Source organism: Carcharodon carcharias, chromosome 23 (genome assembly GCF_017639515.1).
Source record: "Carcharodon carcharias isolate sCarCar2 chromosome 23, sCarCar2.pri, whole genome shotgun sequence".
NCBI lineage: Eukaryota > Metazoa > Chordata > Chondrichthyes > Lamniformes > Lamnidae > Carcharodon > Carcharodon carcharias.
The window spans coordinates 13,689,605-13,712,464 of NC_054489.1; the positions used below are offsets into that span (position 1 = coordinate 13,689,605).

General features: G+C 41.1%; 1 protein-coding gene across 10 annotated transcripts in view; it reads right to left on the reverse strand.

Moving 5' to 3' along the window:
• Positions 1 to 22,860, reverse strand: part of raraa (retinoic acid receptor, alpha a) — a 533,901-nt gene that overhangs the window by 250,738 nt on the left and 260,303 nt on the right. Inside the window, exon 1 of one of the 10 annotated variants that reach the window (XM_041173634.1) lies at positions 1,345 to 1,384. The exons of the other annotated variants lie outside the window; for them this stretch is intronic. The gene's annotated coding sequence lies outside the window, so the exon portion shown is untranslated. Of the gene's footprint in view, positions 1 to 1,344; positions 1,385 to 22,860 lie in introns of those variants that run through there. 10 annotated transcript variants of the gene reach the window in all.

Consider the following 22,860-nt stretch of genomic DNA (forward strand, 5'->3'; position numbering starts at 1 on the left):
AAGAGCCGCCAAGAGAATTACCAAGTATGTCCCCATAAAAGTACAGCCAAACTCTCAAACTCAGAAGTGAAACCAGAAGCCAGCATTGTACCATTGCACAGCACTGCTCAATGGCACTCGGCACAGGGCCAAAACAGCACGTGCTGAGACACTATCTTCTCAACTATTGGAGCACCTTTCAGTAGTCAGTAGGGCTAGTAGAGAAGCTCAATGCCTGGACATTCTAATTCACCAGGGTTCAGTCTCATGAAGCAAGAAACCATGTAGGCAAAGCAGAATGGTAGAAAAGTATCTTTTCAAAGGACACTCAGATTTTCATTTCCTCCACCTTGGTGACAGACTAAGTAATACATTTCAATATTCAAAAACATAAATTTGCATGTTTTGCTTATCTGCATAATCCTGTACATTGTAGATAAAACAAGCTACTGCAATCTAAATAGACACCAAACGACTGTAGAAACAAGGTGGAGATCAAAATACACAGAACACTTGCAAAACAAATCAGAATCATAGAATTGTTACAACACAAGAGGCCATTCAGCTTGCCATGTCCATGTCCATGTTGAATCTCTCAAAGAGCAATTCAACTAGCCCCACTCCCCTGCCCTTTCCCTGTGGTGGTACAAATTTTCTCTCTTCAGATGCTAATCCGATTCCCTTTTGAAAGCCACAATTAAACATACTCCTGCCACACTCTCAGACAGTACTTTCCAGATCCCAACAACTCGCCGCATAAAAATGTTTTTCAGCTTGTCACCTTTAGTTCTATTGCCATTCACCTTAAATGTGTCCTCTGGCGTGTGACCTTTCTGCCAATGAGAGCAGTTTCTATCTACTTTGTCTAGATGTCTCATGATTTTTGAACACTTCAGTCTCAACCTTTTCTTCTCAAAGGGAACAGTGCCAACTTCTCCAGTCTACCCATGTAACTGAAATCCCTCATCCTTGGAATTATTCTCGTAAACTTTTCCTGCACCAAAATCCTGGAACTCCGTCTCTAACAGCACTGTGGGTGTACATACACTACATGGACTGCAGTGATTCAAGAAGACAGCTCACCATCCATGCTGCTACTGTCATGTTTAATCTATGGGCTTCAACTTTGCTGACAAGCCTAGCATGTGGCACTTTATCAATGGCCTTTTGGAGGTCCATGTACGCCAAATCAAATATATTATTACCCTCACCAACTTGTTATCACCTTTGCTGCCTCATCAAAAGTCTCAGTCAAGTTTCTGCCTCAATCTCCCTGAAACAGTTGAGCAGTGTTGTTAATGTCTCTCTAACCTTCAAGCCATGCAAGGCAGAATAACCCAGCTCCTTCTGAAGTTGGTAACTGACCTCCAAGCAGTTCCCTTTGCTAGGAGTCTCTTCCACATCCTGTTGATGAGAGTGAAAGGTTTATTCTGATTTCTAACTGCTCCCAAGAGCCCTGTGTCCTGTTCTGCTCACTCTCCAAGTTCAATAGCTTCATCCTGTCTGAACATTTCATTAGTTTAATAGAATTGCAGCCTGAGTCCACAGTTCAATTGTTAAATACTCACTGGGTTAATATTGCACAGGAAGTCACTGGGCACCGCACTGTGATCCGTGGACTTTTATGGAGGAAGATTAATTGGATCAATGCCATGAATCATGGTAGTAACACTAATTTATCAGAGTCAGTGTTACACAATTTAGCCCCAAGTCTTCAGAGCAAATTAAGAAACTTCTGCACAGAATGTGCTCCCATCCACTTTTGTTCTAAACTCTAAAGGGCTTGCACTTCCTAAAGCCAAGTTCCTGTCTGGATGGGAGCCAAAAATGGAAGAGGAACTCCAGAAATCAAGCAACCGCAAACATCTAACTCAAGCAAAGACTGTACTCTGTGAAAGAGTAGAACTCACGGTTTGTAAGTTAATTCCATTGAAAGAATCAAAACACTTCCCCAGTGATTCAAAAAGTTCATCCAATGAATGGTTGAGCCGAACAGGAAAAGCAGATCATTTGTTCAATCCATACCTGAGCTCAGCCTAGGGCTGCCAATTCTAATTGGAGGCAGTCCAAGAGGTTTCGTCAAGAGGTGTCTCTTGCTTCCCATATTTGCATGCTTGGTTGCCCAACGCATTTATCCTCTCAGGCCACTGCCTTCCCAATTGGAAGCTAAAATACTCTTCATCATCAATTGGATGATTCTTCACTGTCAAACAGCCTTTTCTCCCAATCTCCAATACTTTAATAAACACAAGTGTTTAAGAAAATTTTAAAATAAAATTGATGCCCCAATGATTTTCCTCCTGAGTTGCTCACAGCAGCAACCTGAAGATTAACCTTTAATTTCTGGAAAGTCCAGAATAATCCTGGAGGGTTAGCAATCCTGACTCAGCCTGGGCACTAAAACTGGCTTCAATACTCCTGGGTTAAAAGGGGAAAAGCAACTCATCCCCTTAATTTATAAGTTGCAACCAAATGCATGGGAGCATTCCTGTCTGGATGGGAGCCAAAAATGGAAGAGGAACTCCAGAAATCAAGCAACCGCAAACATCTAACTCAAGCAAAGACTGTACTCTGTGAAAGAGTAGAACTCACGGTTTGTAAGTTAATTCCATTGCATGGGAGCATTGGGTGGGGACAAAATAGAGTTTGGCTTCGATGCTCTGGTGGTTAAACAATCTGTTAATACTCACTACTGAGACCCTCATATGAACAACAATCACTTGGGCAAAGTACTGGAGAGTGCCCACTCCCTGAGGCACTGCACCTCAGCAAAGAGTCAGTGCTTTCCTGACAAGAGGAGGGAGATGAAAAAATCTGGCAAAAGCTGATAACGAAAAAAATCAGTGTGTATAATCCTGTGTTAGTCTTTGAGAACTCACAGATGGTAGTGCTGTTTATTCAGCTGTGTCAGACTTCGAATAAAATTAAACTACAATAAATTTATATCTCAATGCTCATTAATCAGTGTTTATAATGTTAAAGTTTTGCTAGCTTGTTTCAAAGCAAATTTCTTGCCAACAACAAATTGGGTTTATGGAGCATGGTGAACATAGGAAAACAGCTCACGGCATTTCACAGGCATGTGTAATCCGACAAAAATTGACAGCAAGCCAAAGGAGATATTAGGGGGGGGGTGACTTAAAGCTTGGTTAAAAAAGTAGGTTTTAAGGTCGTAAAGGAGGAGAATTTTGAAAGGGGCTTTGGTGGACTGGAAGCTATTGTAGGTCAACAAGCATGGGAAAGATGGGTGAATGGAACTTGGGGAAAATTGGTGCAAGATGAGCTAAGTTATGGAGCGTGGACATTAGAAGGCTAGCCAGGATAGAAATCTCAAGGTAACAAAAGCATGCATGAGGATTGCGGCAGCAGATTACTTGAAGCAGGGGCAGTGTATGGAGGTGGAAGTAGCTGCCCTTATCGATGGAGGGGATGTGGGGTCAGAAGCTCACCTGAGATTCAAATAGGGTGCCAAGGGAATGACAATCTGGTTCAGCTTGAGACAGTAGCTGGGCTAGGGGATGGAATCAGTGGGTGAGACCCCAAAGTTTCTGGCAGGGACAGAAGACAATAGTGCTGATGTTCCCGAGGTTTAATTGGTGAAAACCACACCTCAACCAGGGCTGGATGTCAGACAAGCAGGCACAGCCAAGGTCGCTCTTGACTTTGGCTAAGCTGTTTGTCAATCCTTAATGAAAGTGATGGTCTGTTTGAATGTGAAAGCTATTGCTTCTCTCCTGCCTGCATAACTGTGTGCTGGTGATGTCATTGACTTAAGCAGCAAAGAGCGCACTCTCTCAAATTATAACCGTGTGTGTTTCAAATTGTTCATTATTCTAAAGAGGCCTGACAGAGTTCAAGAGAAAGAATTAGAATTGTGTCCATGACGTAGGCACACTAGTACCATACCCCTTACTACTATCCACATATCTGATTATCTACAAATCTCTGCAAAAGGATTCAAGGCTGGAAAAGGAATGAGACTTGGGGCGAGGGTTGGATCATGGGTTGTAAATGTCATGGCCAAGAAAGCAAGGGGTGTCAGACCAGCTGGATTCTTATACTGCTGCAACAGTAAGTGATTCCAGCCATTATTTTTCCTTCTGGGAAGAGGGATACAACTCATGCCAAAAGAATGTGAGGTGGAGGAACACAGGCCCCTCATTATCTTCACCCATGGTTATGTTACTGGCTATTAAGAAAAAAACAGCATCCTTGTAAAACTGTCTTTGGCAACAATGCCCCTTAAACTTAAGAAGTTGTTGGTGTCGTGGTCTGGAATGCACTCCCTGAAAGGGTGATGGAGCAGATTAATAGTAAGAGAATTGGGTATATAATGGAAAAGGAAAAATTTACAGGACTATGGGAAAGAATGAGAGAGTGGGATTAATTGAATAGCTCTTTCAAAGAACTGGCACAAGTATAATGGGCCAAATGGCTTTTATGTTGTATGATTCAATGATGATATTGAACTCAGATTCTCAAATTGTGAACAGGAAACCCATACTTCTAAAAATTATAACTGCTTAACCCAGATACAAGCCTTGAGAGAATACAGCTAACCATATATTTTTATATCAGAGGCAATATCCTCTCTGTTTAGATTTGAATAAAATATACTCTGGATGACATTAATGAATAAAATGGATCTTAAATCACACACCAATTTGCATTATGGTGGATAATGAAGTTTCCAGCATAACACTTTTGCACCATTACAGACAATTTGACAACTGCTACATTAAAGTAGATGCCCCCTTCTACTGGAGGGGCAAATACAGTGCATCACCAGTGAGTTAATACAGACGTTAATGGCAGAACACTTCCTCTTATTCTCAGAATCATTTTATTGTGCAACAATGCCTTCAATATGAACTCAAATTGTAACGCCTCTTGGTACAATAATTTTGCAAACACCATCCAAAAATTATAGTAATTCAAGTATCTGGTTAAACAAGTAGCAAACTGCTATAAGTTTCAGCATATTCAGAGAGCAGCACTACCAACTACGATAACAGCAACACACATAATGCAACAGGGCTCAAAGTAACATGTCACAGCACAATGTGCCACAATTCAATTAAATACAATATAGTACTGACACAAGACATGACAACACGACCCAAAGCAACTCAAGAGGGCACAGCACCAGAAAGCTTAACACAATATAGCATAGCTGAACTAAGTGCAAGATACCAAACATATGCCAAAACACTAAATTACACAACATCCACACATGATACAATGCAAAATAAGCACATAAACAATAAAATACAATGGTGCAATGCACATTTTCAGTTAGCAAACCATTACCCAAGAAACGCACACATTTCAATACACTATCTAATTCCAAGCACAGGTTTAATTTGACTGATTAAGGCAGCTTGTCCTCCAGAGCATTTGCACAAAAAGACAGTGTCATCAGTTATTCAAATGGCAGTGAATAAATTGACTTTATGCTGTGATGGGACAAGCTATTAAAACACATTTACAATTATACTCTTTTGTTTTAAACATGGCCATTTTTCACTGCAGTTGGTTTAATTAATGCAAGCTATGCCATGATGCAGAGACAAATGCAACTAACAAAAAATGGTTTGTGCAAAGTACTTCAAACATTTTAATCAACAGTGGGAGTTAACTGTTTAAAAAATACAAACCATTAAAATATCTATTCCTGGAAGTTAAATCTGGATATCATTTAACAGCACTGTACATCCAAAGCAATTTTATCTTTTAAGTTCTGTTGAGAGTTATATATTTACCATTGATTGCCAGCAACATTAAGGATTTCCTGTCCCTTGTCTTATTATCCCCTTCCCAGGCGTCTTTCCTGTCGTGTGAAGGCATTCAGAGCAGTCTGCAGCCTGTCGCCCCCATGCATGCTGCTCGCTGAGCATGTTCCTGTCTGGTAGCTCAATTGCTTGACTTGCTTCCCATTTCTACACGTATGACAAATATTTTGCCAGTTGCCAAGTGACTCCCTGGTCGGTGATTAATGATATTGCACAAATCCACCCCAAAATCCCAGGGTCGATTCCCCTGAGAACAGCAATACTGCTTCAACTCACAGCCAGAAAGCTGGAAGGATGAGGCGTGGTGGGCTGCACCTTCTAACCCTTCTAGACAAGTTTTTTTTCTTTACTACTTCAGACAAATCGGTCCAAACAAAAGCCCTTTTTTCCTGCGTTGTTTTGTGCAAAACAAGTACAAAGGGTTCTGAGCGCCATTAGGTGAGTGCATGAACTAAGAGCAATCCCTCTACTGAGAGGAAGAAGGGTAATAAAGCTGTCTCTGAGGGATTGAATCAAAGCCTTCCTACAACAAAACAAGTGTAAAAATGCAGTTGCCTGCCACTTTGCCACAAAACAAATACCACCTCCTGACATGAAAGTCAACTACCACACAGGCCATTTGACTCGTCTTAAGGTCCCTGTTGAATTGCATACCGCCTTGTTGGAGGGGATTAAAAGCCAGCACTAATAATCCAAGGCAGTAAGGCAGGAACGAATGTGTATTAACAAAGCTGCTCTTTTAAAGTTCAAGATGATGGTGGAGGTCTTTGAAATCGTGGCTTTGTGAAACACTTTCAAGTTTAAGAGGCTGATTTTCCTGGTTCCCTTCTGCCCAGTGCTGGATAGCATCAGCAGAGCCAAAGTGCAGAGCACCTCACAAGGATCAGCTTTGCCAATCCAGCCCATCTGTACCTTATTAGGTGTGGTGCACTGGATGAGCTCTTGCTGTTCAGTCCTGGCATAGAAGGAATACAGAAAAATCGAGTTCCTAAAGGTTAAAGTGTTTTGCAAAGTCATAAATCTAAAGCTTATATTGTAACACGGCTTGTGGACACACCCAGCACAGGCCTGCTCACCCACAGAGCCGAATGCTGGCAATAATCGGAAGAAATTTTCCAAGCTGTCAGCCTCAGGACCTTCTGGCTATTGCTCAAGCCCAATGCTTGCTTTGTAGGGGATGTCCTCGCAATTCCGAGAAAGAGGAAAATCTCCTTGTGCCTCAGTTACATCAGAGCAATGGGGCTGTACCTACGGCAGAGGAGTCCTAGAAATCTTGAGCAAGCCAAAAAAGGATGAAAAGACAGCAAAAACAGGGCTTCGCTCCTTTCATTCTGACTCTTGTGCATGGAAAAATGAGCATTCCCTAGGACCAAAGCTTAGGAAATTTGATTTGGAGTTTCCCAATAACTTGACCAATTATGGTAGCAACCATCAGTGAAAGAGATCAGGAAAGTCCTCTGGCTTATGCAAAGTTAATTGACCATGGGGTACTAAAATTGACCTCAAAGTTCCTGGTTTGGGGGAAGAAAATCAATTTTAATTCCAACATATGCATGAATCTTGGGGCATCCCTAGTATTCTGATGGTCAGACTGCTTGTCCAGGCTCACAAATGAAGAATAGCACTTGGTAGAGGTACTGAGAGAAGATTGGTGTCTGTAGAATTATGGCTCAGCTGGTGAAGAGGGAGGCAAGTGTTGGAAAATAAATAATGAAAGAGATAAAAATTTGTAAAATCTTCAAATAAAATCCTTTAAGATTTTCTTTCTAGTGTAAGGATTACAGGAAACCTGAACTTCCTTGTTTGAGATATAATCAGCCTCAAAAAGTTCCATTTTGCAAGGTATTACATTCTCAAACTTGCTCCTATTTACATACTATCCAAAATCAAAAAGCAGCATGTGATTTATGTGCACTGATGTCACTGCTAAGTCTTTCTGTCTCAAATTCCCAATTTCAATTGGATTATCTATGGGCAAGGCTATTGCCTAGAGGGTGAGCGCCATGGTTGAGGTCTGTGTGTAGGTCACTTTCCTGTCCCCTCAGACAGTAACATACAAGTGGGGAAACATTTCAAGTAGGGAAACACAGTGTGGTTGAGAAGGCTGCAGAGGAGCAAAGTTATTTTTTAAAAACTAATTTTCCTGAACTGTTTGCCCTATTCTACAAAGGTGAAGTTGAAATCCAATACCATCTGATGCATTAACTGACTGACGTCAAGGGTTAGTGAAAACCATATGTAGTTCTTATTCAATTGGGATCACCAGAATTCAAGCTTCTCCTCAACAACTCAATAGGCGACGAATCTTCGCAGAGAAAAAAATCAGGTTGTCAAATTTTTCACTGCCGCAGGACACATGGTAAGGCTACAGATCTATGCACGTTCTTGGTCATTCACAATTTGTTGAATCATTTTTTGAGTAGCGCGAGCTTTGAAAAGTACAAATATTCTTTTTAAAAATGTCAATTGTTCTACAGGGGAATGGCAGGGTCTCGAGCAGCTGAGTTATATCAATGGATCCAATTAGCAATTCATTACAATAGCACATCCACAGGCAACATAAACATGATGGAAAGTGAGCTACTGGGAGGGGAAGAGGCACATCGGTCACCACTATTTATTTTCACTCTTACTGATAAAGCATTGGCAGAAAATTTTCTTACTAATAATTAATCAGACTCATTGAATCTTTCCATTCTTGGTTGTGGGAATTGGCTTTGAAACACAACTATGGTGATACTGCAAACTGCAAAGTAACATACAGCAAACTGCCAAGTACCATTCTTATGCAATTTCAAAGGTATGTGCAAGAGCTGTCATGCACTAAGCTGAAATGGAAATTCTACTGGAAATGAGTAGCATCTTTGGAGTACTCAAGAGTACACGGGGAAATCAGACAATGAACAAGAGGACAAAAGAGACCTAAAAATTATTTTTGGCCTGACCACTAAACTTGACTATAGTTCCAAAGGTCTCAATCCTCATGCACTATATAGTACAATGCCAGGGTACGAAACACCCACTAGATAACTGCAATTCGCTTAACAGTGTTGAAGTTATCAGCAGTCAATCCATTTAACTGCAGCTGGCATTTAAACCTGCACCTGTACTTTCATTGTCAAATATGATCAGGTTAACACCTTTCTTTAAGTAACGCTGGCAGGATTGCCTTAACCACACCAAAGGTCACCCACTGTGAAATTTCTCCTTAGATTCATAAGGCATTATAAGTTGGCCCAGAATTTCTTTATTTATTCGTTCACAGGTCATAGGCAATGCCGGCTCAGCCAGCATTTACTGCCCATCCCTAATTGCCCTTGAGAAGATGGTAGTGAACCAACTTTTTGAACCACTGCAGTCTATGTGGTACATCCACAGTGCAGTTAGGAAGGGAGTTCCAGGGTATTGACCCAGTGACAGTGAATAATGGTGATATATTTCCAAGTCAGGATGGTGTGTGGCTTGGAGGAACTTGCATCTGGTGGTGTTCCCATGTGTTTGCTGCCCTTATTCTTCTAGGTGGTAGAGGTCACAGGTGCTGTCGAAGGAGCCTTGGTGAGTTGCTGAAGTGCATCTTGTAGATGGTACACACCACTGCCACTGTGCACCAGTGATGCAGGGAGTGGATATTTTGGGTGGGATGGGTGCCAATCATGTTGTCAGCGCTACACTCATCCGGCCAATCACACTCCTGACTTGTGACTTGTAGATGGTGGACAGACTTTGGGGAGTCAGGAGGTGAGTTACTCACCTCAGAATTCCCAGCCTCTGACCTGGTCTGGTAGCCACAGTATTTATATGGCTGGTCCAGTACAGTTTCTGGACAAAGGTGATCCCCAATATGTGAATGCCAGGGATTCAACGATGGTAATGGCATTGAATGTCAAGCGCAGATGGTTATGATTCCCTCCTGTTAGAGATGGTCATTGCCTAGCACTTGTGTGGCATGAACGTTACTTGACACTTTTCAGCCAAGCCAGGTCTTGCCGCATATCGACAAAGACTGCTTCATTATCTGAAAAGTCATGAATGGTACTGAGCATTGTGCAATCATCAGCAAACATTCCCACTTCTGACCTCATGATGGCGGGAAGGTCATTGATGAAGCAGCTGAAGATCGTTGGGCCTAGGACACTACCCGAAGGAATTCCTGGAGTAATGTCCTGAGACTGAGATGATTGAGCTTCAACAAGCACAACCATCCTCCTTTGTGCGAGGTATAGCTCCAAACAGTGGAGCATTTTCCCCCTTATTCCCATTGAATTCAATTTTGCGAGGGCTCCTTGGTACCACACTCGGTCAACTGCTGCCTTGATGTCAAGGACAGTCACCTCACCTCTGTTCAGCCCTTTATTCATATTTGGGCTAAGCCTATAATGAGGTCAGGAGCTGGGTGGCCCTGGTGGAATCCAGACTAAGCGCCAGTGAGCGGGTTATTGCTGACTAAGTGTTGCTTGATAGCACTGGTGACGACACCTTCCATCACTTTACTGATAATCAAGAGTTGGCTGATGGACGATAATTGGCTAGATTGGACTTGTCCTGCTTATTGTTGACAGGACAGACCTGGGCAATTTTCCACATTGTCGGGTAGATGCCAGTGTTGTAGCTGTACCAAAACAGGTTGGTTAGGGGCACAGCTAGTTCTGCAGCACAAGTCTAACTAACTCTAAAGCACTAACTAACAGTGAGGTAAAATTTCACAAGTGTCAGTAGCCATCCAACATTTCATCCAAATGGCCATTCTTCTTTTCTGAGTCTAGCCAGTGAATGCCAGCAAGCTATTCAACCTTGGGGCATCACAGCCAAGGCTAATCTAGTCCTTACCTTATGCCTGGAAATGTGCACTTTCCAGCAAGGGTCCCTGGATAGTGAAGAACAACCATGGCTGATTTTCACTTTCCTTGCTGAGGTTTGATTCTTGGTCTATGCTGAGTTAACTGCTGTCAGTTAGCTGAAGCTGATTGTAGTGTCCGGTTCCAGCTTTGAACAAATTACCTTATTTCTCTGTGTATCTCAATGCCACACATGCTGGTACATTTAGTCACCAGTCCATTATTTATAAGTAGGCTCATCCATTGTTTCACTGTTCATCTTGCCACTTCCCAATATAATTAGCGGTGTGGTTACCCCCCCAGATACAAGCTAGGCTTGTATAACTTCGTTAACTAGCACTTACAAAGCAGTTCACACCAATATGCAAATGATCCTTGAGCAAAACAAAAGTTAAATTACCATTTTTTTTTTAAATAAAAAGGGTTCATTAAATAGGGTTCATGAAAGCTCTGTCACATTAAATCTTCTGCAAATAATTTCAGAGTGCAGTGACAAATCTTTCAACCTAATGTTCCATAAACAACATTACATTGTACTGGGCAGAATTTTCTTTACATTTTCTGAAATTAGCACAAAGATATGGTACAGTATGATAGGTGGACAAGACCAAATGCTACAATCCTAAGCAAAAACACTGTACCATTTGCAAATCCCCCATGGCATCTTCTATCGTATTTTCCAAGCGTATGAAACAAAGGGAACCTCACTTGTAATGATGAGTTGCAGCAATTTCTTCTCAAGCTTGAAAAGACCATAACTCATGAGCTCCACAGGAGCAAGTGAGCCACAGCCATCTCTTGCGCTTCATTCCCTGACATGGTTGAGATGCTCTATTATTCCTATCATACACTACCTGGGTACCTTTGAAGGTGACTTACAAAATGAACTCTGAAACATTGCCCAGCATCAATGACTATTATGCATTAATTCACTATGTGAAAAAAGTAACATTTTGGATTCTCCCACATATGAAATGACAGCCACATCCATGCTCAGGCCTGCAGTATTATTAAGCCCAAAACAAGTCATTTGAGTCTTGTAGGGAACGTAACTAAAATAAAACATGACTATTTGAAGAGTCTGAACTTCTTTTGAAGAATCATGCGGACTCGAAATATTAACTGTATTCCTCTCTGCAGACGCTGTCAGACCTGCTCAGTTTTTCCAGGTTTTTTGTTTTTGTTTTGGATTTCCAGCATCTGTAGTTTTTTGATTTTAAAATAAAACAAGCTTCTTCTATTTTTTTTCTCCTGTGATGTTTGTGTCCCCATCACGAAGATGACTGTTAGGTAATGAAATATTTTTATACACTTGCCATTCAGCAGCAGCAAGGCCTCTCAGCAAAGTGAGGCACAACACTGACCAAAGCTCTCACTCTGCCCTTCAACTCCAAACCCAGAAGAACAATTACTACATCACAATATTGTGATTTTCTTCCCCAGCTGCCATATCACTTACCCTTAATGAAAAAATTTCCTCCATGAACTGCATGTAGCTAAATTCCAAGTCTATTTTTTACAAGCTGATTTATGACATTGCTTCAATCTTTGAATGGTATCTGAATGAGCCAGACAACTTGTGCTATGGATTTTTGCCCAATTAAACTGGGAAAAATAATTTTACAATGGCAGCTTCCTTTAAATAAAATAAATAATTAGCTTTAGAATCATAGAATGATACAGCAGCAGGAGAGCACCATTTGGCCTATCGTACCTGTGTTGGCTCTTTGAAAGAGGTATCCAATTAGTCCAACTCTCTTGCTCTTTCCCCACGTCCCTGCAAATATTTCTGAGTGAGTCCAATACCTCTTTGAGCTTACATTAAATGTGTTTCCACTGCCCTTTTTAAGTAGTGTATTCCAGATCATATCACCTCATTACATAAACATTTTTTCCCCTTCCTATCGCCACTGGCTCTTTCCCATTGACTTTAAATCCATGAACTTTGGTTACTAACCTTTCTGCCACTGGAATCAGTTTGTCAACCAGAATGTCATCTAATTACATTACTGTGATAGCATGTGACCACTACACTCAATTGGGCTCTGCAGCTTACGTATATTTGCCATTACAGGAAACAGAACATTTTTCGCTCAAACATTTTCATACACTGTCATCACCGGGGGCAAATATCTCAAGCTCTTGTGAGTCAGCTGTGGCTCAGAATCTCACCTCTGAATCAGAAGGTTGTGGTTTCAAGTGCCACTCTAGGATTTGAGCTAGATGAGCTTGATACTAAATGTGGTACTGAAGGAGCAGTACTGGTGGAGGTGCTGTCTTTCAGATGAGATGTTAAAACTGGGGCTCTGTCTGAACTTTCAGGTGGACCTAAACAATTCCATGGCAGTATTTCAAAGAATGGCTGGGAAGTTATTCTGAGCAGCCTGGCCAATATTTATCCCTTAATCCACATCACAAAAACAGATTATCTGGTCGTGGTCTACGCATTGCTGTTTGTGGAAGCTTGCCGTGTGCACAGTGTGTTCTTTTACATTATAACCAACGACTGCACCTCAGTAGTGCTTTGGGACATCCTGAGGTCGCGAAAGGTGCTATATAAGTTTTTTTTTCTATTTTCAAACCTTATTGATTGAAGTCATAAACTCAGTGTTATTGTTCCTATTTCCTGAATGCATATAGATGAAGGCACACAACTGAGGAAGTGAAATTGATTGTAATGATTTCTTCTGTAAAATGATTAACAGGAGGAATTCCACCCCAGTGTTTCCACACTAAAGCAAAAACAAGAAAGTTCCTTAATAAAAACAGAAAATGCTGGAAAAGCTCAGCAGGTCTGGCAGCATCTGTAAAGGGAGAAACAGAGTTAAAGTTTTGAGTCCGTACGACTCTTATTAAGAGCTCCTAAAAGTTCCTTCCTCTTTCCATTCTTTCAGCTGTGTTTTTTTATTGAGATACTTACACCTTTTGGCCACTGTTTTGACACTTGCCTTTTGGATTTTGCGCCAGTTCTGTGAGGTTACCTGCTGGTATTGAGAGTTGATGTGCCTATGTGGAATAGACTTTTGTTTTCATTTGTAATTTTTCTAATTGGTGCCTTGAAGAGGAAATATCAAATGTGGCTCTTCTTCAAAAGGAGGAAGTGAAATTTAGAGGGCAAATGATGCGTGGCTTCCATATTTCAGGGGATGGTTAAAACAACAATGCAAAAGCCAGGACAAAGTTCATGCCCTGTCATCTCAACAGAGCTAGGCATAAGCGAGGGTAAAATATGAATTTTATAAATTTTCAACTTTCTTGCCTCATGCTTCCTCTCTTGAAAATATGCAGCTGCAGCACCTCACCCAAATAATCAACCTAGACATGCTGGTTTGGATAATGAGTGCTATCATCCAGGGGGACATCACAGCTTGCATACCCACTTTCCAGCATTGCCACTGGATGCCAGTCAGGGGTAGGAATCCTGTTAAACTTTCTCCCTTTGTGTCTGAGGATTGGTTAACCCAGAACAGGTTAGGGATAAAATAAGAACCTTCATAGCCTGTATGATCAGTGCAATAACATGCCGTACATTTAACCACTGAGACATGGAAGGAGATCTCATGCTTAAGTAGTAACAGCCAGAGAGTTGATTAAAGCATGTGTGCAGCAGGGTTTTCATTCACTGTATGCCTGTGTTGTAGTATAAAACATCCCTGAACATAAAAGGCATTCATGATAAAATAACATCTGATGGTATAATTACCTAGCACTAATTAAGGCATATATTCCAGAGTATACTACTATCAGTTTCAAGTCCCAATCATTTTAAAAGGATAAAACAGGCTGATTTTATAAAAGTCAGCAAGTAAAGAGCAAATAAGTTCAGCACTCAAAACACACTAACCTAATACCCTGTCCAGTACCCTCCTAATTCTGGTGCCATCTTGTTATAATATACATGTGGTTAAAATTTGATTATCTTGTCATTATCACATTGCTGTTTGTAGTTATTCACTTTGGTATTAAGAGTAGAAAAGCAGAATTTTTTTTAAAAAAGGTATTTAACTTTTAAATGTTGATGTTCATAGAGACTTGCATATACTCGAACAAGGAACACAAGTAGTTAGTAACATGCTGGTACAACAAGCAATTAGGAAGGCAAATGGCATGTTGGCCTTACAAGGGAAATGGAGAACATGTACAAGGAAGTCTTGACAAATTATACTAGATTTTGTTGAGACCACACCTAGAGTGGTATGAGTGAGCTTTGGTCTCCATATCAAAGGAGGGATGTACTTGCAATGAAGATTGTACAGAGAAGCTTCACTAGTCTGGTTCCTCAGTTGAGAGGGTTCTCCTAAGATGAGAGGCCGAGGAAATTGGGCCTTTTCTCTCTGGAGTTTAGAAGAATGAGAGGTGATCTCATTGAAACAAGATTCTGAAAGGGCTTGCAGGTTGGTTCCTGAGAGGCTGGGGAATCTAGAACATTGGGACTTAATCTTAAGATAAGGGGTTAATTGTTTAGGACCAAAATGAGAAGAAATTTCTTGACTCAAAGGGTTGTCAACCTTTGGAATTCTCTACCCCAGAAAGTTATGGCTGGTCTATCGTTGAATATATTCAAGACTCTGATAGACAAATTTTCTTCTCTTGTGGAATCAAGGAATACGGGGAGTGGGCTGTAAAGCAGAGTTGAGGGAGAAGACCAGCCATGATCATATTGAATGGGCAGAGCAGATTTGAGAACCACACAATCTACTCCAGCTCCTCTTTCTTATGGTCTTATTTTGCTGCGCACACATTGGTTGCCGCATTTCCTACATCACGACAATGGCCACACTCCAAGAAGTACTTCACTGGTTATAAAGCAATTTAGAATATACGGAGTTTGCAAAAGGTGCTATATAAATGCAAGTCCTTGTTTTTAATGCACATTACAAGAGACTGTAACAGGTCTGATCTGAAAGTGCCATTTGGAGCTGCTTTCTGATCATGATAAGATTAAGCATTACAACTTGAAAAATCTCAAGATCCTTCTGGAATTGACTCATTCTAGTTAAAATCTTAACATGAAAGCTGTTGGTGCTGATCATCACTTTATTAGAAACCGATCGCTCTAAGTCAGCCCTATATCATTTCACTAGAGTACTAGCCTCAAAACCAGATGGTTGCAGGTTTTCATTTTCAACTCCCAGTGTGCTTCACTTGAATTTATCAGCCATGGTTTATAACAAAATAATGAAAACCCAGTCAGTGATAAAAAAACAAATTAAACCTTTAATTCCAGTTGCATATTAGGGCTCTCCAATTTATTTAGAATGTAGCAGAATCCCACTTGTTGGGGCAAAATATCCTGTTTGAACAGTATTGCTGGAGAAACACAAAAGAAATAAGGAAAAAAAACTAAAGGGGAATAAACATACTAAGTGAGTTTAATGGGAATGCTGCCAGTTGGAGAACGATTAATGGATAAACAGTTCTCAGAACTGCGAACAGTGTGAAAAAAGCATAACTTACAACAGTGCAGAGGTAGATTCATTCTGTGAATATCAGAATCTGTTTCATTTGCTCCAGCAAGATCTGTACCCCAGAGGTTGCAACAGCAAAACATTTAATATTAAGTTTCTTGGATAAAACAACCAGCATGACATTTATGGACCTATAATATCTTTCACTTTATAATTATAAAACATTACAAAATAACTGAGGTGGATAAGAAAGCCGTACAAAGAACACAATTAATTAAGTGACTTGGACAATGCAAGGCATTTCTAATACACTACTACAATCAGATCAACCAAACACCATCAGCACAGTAACTCTATCTGAATATGAAGTAATAAATAAATTATTCTCTCCCAAAGTTGTCACTGTGCAGAAAGGAAAGTTGCTCTAAAATCAAACAGCAGTTGGCAAAATGTAGTAATGCTGCTAGAAAATGCCAGGGCATGACAGATTTACTGGGAGGGAACTGTAGCTCCAGTTATCTCAATGACTGTTATGAGAATACGTTTGGCTGTTGAACTGGCGTTAAATGCACTTTCAAATATGAACAAAGGTGCTGCAATTGAGTATCTTGGTGGCACAGAAAATAAATCCAACACTAAGCATAACCAGACAAACAAGGAAGATCTCGTTTGTTGTCCAGTTTGAGTGAAAAGATCTGTGTCACCACAGTGTTAGCGTACTAAAATAGACCTTGACTACTGTCCAAGATCCCTTGCCAGAAGGTTACAAGAGTAGAACTCAGGTGAGGACTCTACTGGGCTTAACCGCAGCGTTCTCCTGACCAAGCAGCTTGCTGACACTCAGTATGCTAACACTCCAGCTAGGTTTTACAGTGAAGTGGCTTTTTATGACATGTATGAAGAACTCAAGGGTCCGTCTGGGTTGGGGTTGGATGATGTAAGAGAGATTTCCCGTGTTCGCTATTTGTAAGAAAATGCACTCATTATAAAACACATTTACAATTACTCTAAAGATGAAAAGAACAGAAATCCACACCCCCCACCAAAAAAGAATCTTGATTTTACTTCATATAATTAAATTCTGAGACCTAAGCTTATTTTCATTTCTAACATTTGCAATATTTTTCCCCTCTCGTTGTACCTACATTCCCCAATGTTAAGGACTGGCAAGTGAACTGTTCTCCAATCTTTGGAACATTATTCTTTACTTGATAATCAAGCGTTACCCCAGATGACTATAGGATTGTTTACCCTTCGACTGCTGCTCTTTCCCTGCAGGGAGATGTCTGATTTCCACTGAAGTGCAACAAAGACTGGAAACTTAATGCAGATCAGTTTGCTGCAGCAGAGTATGAAGTGGTACACTTTCCTAAAAAGAATAAGGAGAAGCAATATAAACCAAAGGGCACAATCTAAAGGGGGTGCAGGAATAGAAAGACCTGGGCGTATATGTGCACAAATTGTTCAAGGTGACAAAGCTGGTTGAGAAAGTAGTTAAAAGACTTGGGGGATCCTGGGCTTTATAGAGACAGAGTACAAAAACAAGAAAGTTATGATGAATTTTTATAAAACACTGGTTTGGCCTCAACTGGAGTAGCGTGTCCAATTCTGGCCACCACACTTTTGAAAGGATGCAAAGGCTTTAGACAGGATGCAGAAATGAGTTATGAGAATGGTTCTGGATATGAGGGGCTTCAGTTACATGGGTAGAACGATGAAGCTGGGGCTGTTTTCCTTAGAGAAGGAAATTTGAGAGAGGCATTCACAATCATGAGGGGTCTAGACAGTAGAGCAGTAGATAGAACAAAGCTGCTTCCATTGGGGGAAGGGTCTAGGACCAGAGGACACTGATTTAAGGTGATTAGCAAAAAAAATCAACGGCAACGTGAGGAAAAGCCTTTTTTTTTTTACACAGCAAGTGTTTAGGATCTGGAATGCGCTGCCGAAGACTGTGGTGAAGGCAAATACAATCAGGCATTTGAAAAGAAGTAAAAACAAAAATAAAAACAAAAAAACTGCGGATGCTGGAAATCCAAAACAAAAACAGAATTACCTGGAAAAACTCAGCAGGTCTGGCAGCATCGGCAGAGAAGAAAAGAGTTGACGTTTCGAGTCCTCATGACCCTTCGAACTTGAGTTCGAGTCCAAGAAAGAGTTGAAATATAAGCTGGTTTAAGGTGTGTGTGTGGGGGGCGGAGAGATAGAGAGAGAGAGAGGTGGGGGGGGGGGTGTGGTTGTAGGGACAAACAAGCAGTGATAGAAGCAGATCATCAAAAGATGTCAACGACAATAGTACAATAGAACACATAGGTGTTAAAGTTAAAGTTGGTGATATTATCTAAACGAATGTGCTAATTAAGAATGGATGGTAGGGCACTCAAGGTATAGCTCTAGTGGGGGTTTTTTTTTATAATGGAAATAGGTGGGAAAAGAAAAATCTTTATAATTTATTGGAAAAAAAAGGAAGGGGGAAACAGAAAGGGGGTGGGGATGGGGGAGGGAGCTCACGACCTAAAGTTGTTGAATTCAATATTCAGTCCGGAAGGCTGTAAAGTCCCTAGTCGGAAGATGAGGTGTTGTTCCTCCAGTGTGCGTTGGGCTTCACTGGAACAATGCAGCAAGCCAAGGACAGACATGTGGGCAAGAGAGCAGGGTGGAGTGTTAAAATGGCAAGCGACAGGGAGGTTTGGGTCATTCTTGCGGACAGACCGCAGGTGTTCTGCAAAGCGGTCGCCCAGTTTACATTTGGTCTCTCCAATGTAGAGGAGACCACATTGGGAGCAACGAATGCAGTAGACTAAGTTGGGGGAAATGCAAGTGAAATGCTGCTTCACTTGAAAGGAGTGTTTGGGTCCTTGGACGGTGAGGAGAGAGGAAGTGAAGGGGCAGGTGTTGCATCTTTTGCGTGGGCATGGGGTGGTGCCATAGGAGGGGGTTGAGGAGTAGGGGGTGATGGAGGAGTGGACCAGGGTGTCCCGGAGGGAGCGATCCCTACGGAATGCCGATAAGGGGGGTGAAGGGAAGATGTGTTTGGTGGTGGCATCATGCTGGAGTTGGCGGAAATGGCGGAGGATGATCCTTTGAATGCGGAGGCTGGTGGGGTGATAAGTGAGGACAAGGGGGACTCTATCATGTTTCTGGGAGGGAGGAGAAGGCGTGAGGGCGGATGCGCGGGAGATGGGCCGGACACGGTTGAGGGCCCTGTCAACGACCGTGGGTGGAAAACCTCGGTTAAGGAAGAAGGAGGACATGTCAGAGGAACTGTTTTTGAATGTAGCATCATCGGAACAGATGCGAAGGAGTCAAAGGAACTGAGAGAATGGGATGGAGTCCTTATTTGAAAAGAAGGCTGGATAAGCACCTGAAGAGAAAAAAATTGCAGGGCTATGGGGAAGGGGTAGAAGAGTGGGGCTAGCTAAATTGTTTTTGCAGGGAACCAATACAATGTTCCAAATAGCCTCCCTTAGTACTGTAACTATTCTATGATTCCTCAAGCATTTGGAGATAAGAGAAATAACTCTCAGCATTCCAGGTTGGTACTCTATTTGACAATGTTTCAAGTTACTTAGGTCTTTTATTTTGCTCCCTTTCCCTCCAAAGTACTAAGCATTTGGTTCTTAGAACACAAGTCAACTCTGCGCACAGTGAAATGTAATTATGACTGTGGTGAAACTTCTAAGCCATTGTAAAATAGCAAACCATTTGCACTGAGTTAATGTACAAAGAGATAAGTAGACACTACAATATGGAAAAGAGCCATTTGGTCCCGTCAGCCCACAGCGGCACACACCCTCCATGCAACAAAATAGTCCTAATCACATTTACCACCCTGTTGCCATATTCCTTCATCCACCACCCGCTGCCGCCCCCCCAATCTTTTCCTTCATTCACCTAATCAATGTTGACACAGTTTCTGTCTCAATCAGTAACTCTAGAAATGAATTCTACAGCCTCACATCAAGAAGTTTCAATCATTCTCTGTTCTAAGTCTCTTGCATTTAATCTTGTACCTGCGGTGCCTCTTTCTCAACCCAACCATTACTAGAAGCAATCTGCTTGTACCTACCCATCATATTTGTATCTGTCCCATCATTTTGTAACTTTAAATGCTTCCATCCTACTGTCCTGTAATCTATGGTGTTTTAATAATAAATGCCCAGTTTTTCAAATGTTCCTTTGTTCAAAAATTTGGCTGTAGAGGGCATTTACCTGACAGTGGGTTGATTAAACTTTAAACTATTGGTTCTTTTTTATGTGTAAAATATGTTTTTATGTGTAATTTAGGACACAATCAAGTTTGAAAGGTATAAAATAAATGAGGTAAAGCAGCACTTAAATGATTCAGTAACATCAAGTGTTTAAAGCCTGAAGAATGGTGAGCAGGGAAAGAGTGAGGGACATAGGAGTTCCAGTTCTGTGGTCCTGGGAAAAAACTAGGGAGCTAGTAACAACTGTTGATTACAACATAGCGAAATTGTACGGAGGAAGAGGAGCACTAACTTGAAAAGCGGGAAAGGTTATGGCTGTATGCATTGACACTCCAGTTAAATAAACTAGGCTCCTCCTGAACAAACAGCTGGCATCATGCCACAGGGATGTGATGTGGTCAGTTAACCTCCAACAATCTGGAGCAAAGTGTCACTTAAATGGACTTAAACTCAATGCAGCTTTGAATGAGAAATACAGCAGAATCAATTTAGTCCAGTTTGTTGACATGGGACTGCAAGCTACTGGCTTGATTTTAAACCAAAATTGGTATGCAAAATAAGACTGTGGTTAAAGCTACTTCTTCAGAACTTCAGACCACATCTTTTTTCCACTTCCTCTTTCTCAAACCACTTACTGGTGTCCATCCAATTTTGCTGTTTGGAATCTTTTCATCAATCATCCTCTTTAGTTGAAGGGAACAATTCACACCACAGTTCTCTCAATAGCCATACATGAGGCAATTTATAAGTTTTCATTCCCAGGTGCATGGCTTGTCTTTTAGACTGGCATATTAGAACAAGGGGATGCAGATTTGCAAGACAATTTTAGACAGGAAAGCCATTCAGCCCATTTTAGTTCACCCACCCTACTATCACCAGAATATGGCATCCAATTGGTTCTTAAAAGACTCTAGGATTTTTGCTTCTACTACTTGATCTGGAAGTCCGTTCCATGTATTAATCATTCCTTGTTGGAAGAACTTCATGATTGCCTTTTACTAGTGTGAACCTGTGTCCTGTCTCTTATCCTTGCAATTTAGTACACCTGTTTGACAGTCCACTTGATTTTCTGACCATTAATTTTAATGGACAGAACACCAAACGAGTTACAAAACCGGAGTGCTTAACCACTGCATCTCATGTTCTGAAAGGTACTCAAGCTGTGCAAGAATCTGAAACGTGTGCTCGACCTTATAAAGCTCCCCCTATAGTACATCATTTATTGGTACCCTAATGCCACAAGGAAATATCACACTGAACCCAGTGTTTGACCTGTCCCAGTTTTGTTTTCTTGTCTTGAGATAGGTTTCTGTGGAACTGTGCAACTGTGCTGAGTTTTCCCCAACTAGAACTGACCTTGCAACAGATTAACCTATTTTTTTCTTCTGTAAACACATCTGTCACTGTTAATGTGATTTTATCTCCACTGTGCTTGAATGGATTTCTCTTTCCTTTTGAGGCTGAACCTCACACAATCCATCTTTCTCCCTGCATTAGGTTTAGGTCACGTGTGTCGTGATTGTGTGTCCCTACAGCTGGGCACCCACCCAGAGACCAGGTCTACCTTGCGACAGTTTTTGATGGTGGAAATGTATTATACACTATTGCAATTATTGCAAGCATTTGAATCTTATATGCTTAAAGGGTATCACCATACACTTTAGGGATTTATACAAAATATTTTCAGTCAAAAAATATGAATAGTACAATGGTGCGATCTTAAAAAAAAACACAAGGAAATATATTTCTTGTGGAAACAAAAATGCTAGCAGTGCCAAGAATGTTCTGCCAACACTTGCTCAAACAGAGCCTTTAACCATATCTGAAATAAAATGCACAACCATGGAATGGTGCAGATCCAGAGAACAGTAAGGTTCCCTGACTACTCTTGCACACCACCACTCCCAACCTCACGCCCTGCCAAACAGAATATCTAATTTAGCACTGAGGAAACATAGTGATGGCAATATGGATGCTATGGCACTTAAAATGTTCATTAAATGTCTATAAGAACACTTATGAATTCATCACTCGAGTCATGAACCCAGATTCCCTCAGTGTATAATTCTCTAAATTGAGTTATATAAAAACTTCAGTGAAAACTAAAAATAAAGTTTTGCATTTATATAGCACCTTTTTAAGACCTCAGGCCTCAGGATATCACAAAGTGCTTTACAGCTAATGAAACATTTTTTTGAAGTGTAGCCACTATTATAACATAGGGCCCCCATCACAATATTTATACTGTACCCATAATATTCCATACATTAAAATTTTTTAAAATTCTTTCATGAGGTATGGGCATCCCTGGCTAGGCCAGCATTCATTGCCCATCCTTAATTACCCTTAAGAAGGTGGTGGTGAGCCTCCTTCTTGAACCACTGCAGTCCATGTGGTGGAGATACACCCACAATGCTGTAAGAACGGGAGTTCCAGGATTTTCACCCAGAGATAGTGAAGAAAACGTGATATAGTTCCAAGTCAGTGTTGGCTGGAGGGGAACTTGCATTTGGTGGTGTTCCCATGCATCTGCTGCCCTTGGCTTGCGAGGTGGTAGAGGTCGCAGGTTTGGAAGGTGCTGTCAAAGGAGGCTTGGTGAGCTTCTGCAGTGCATCTTGTAGATGCTACATGCTGCTGC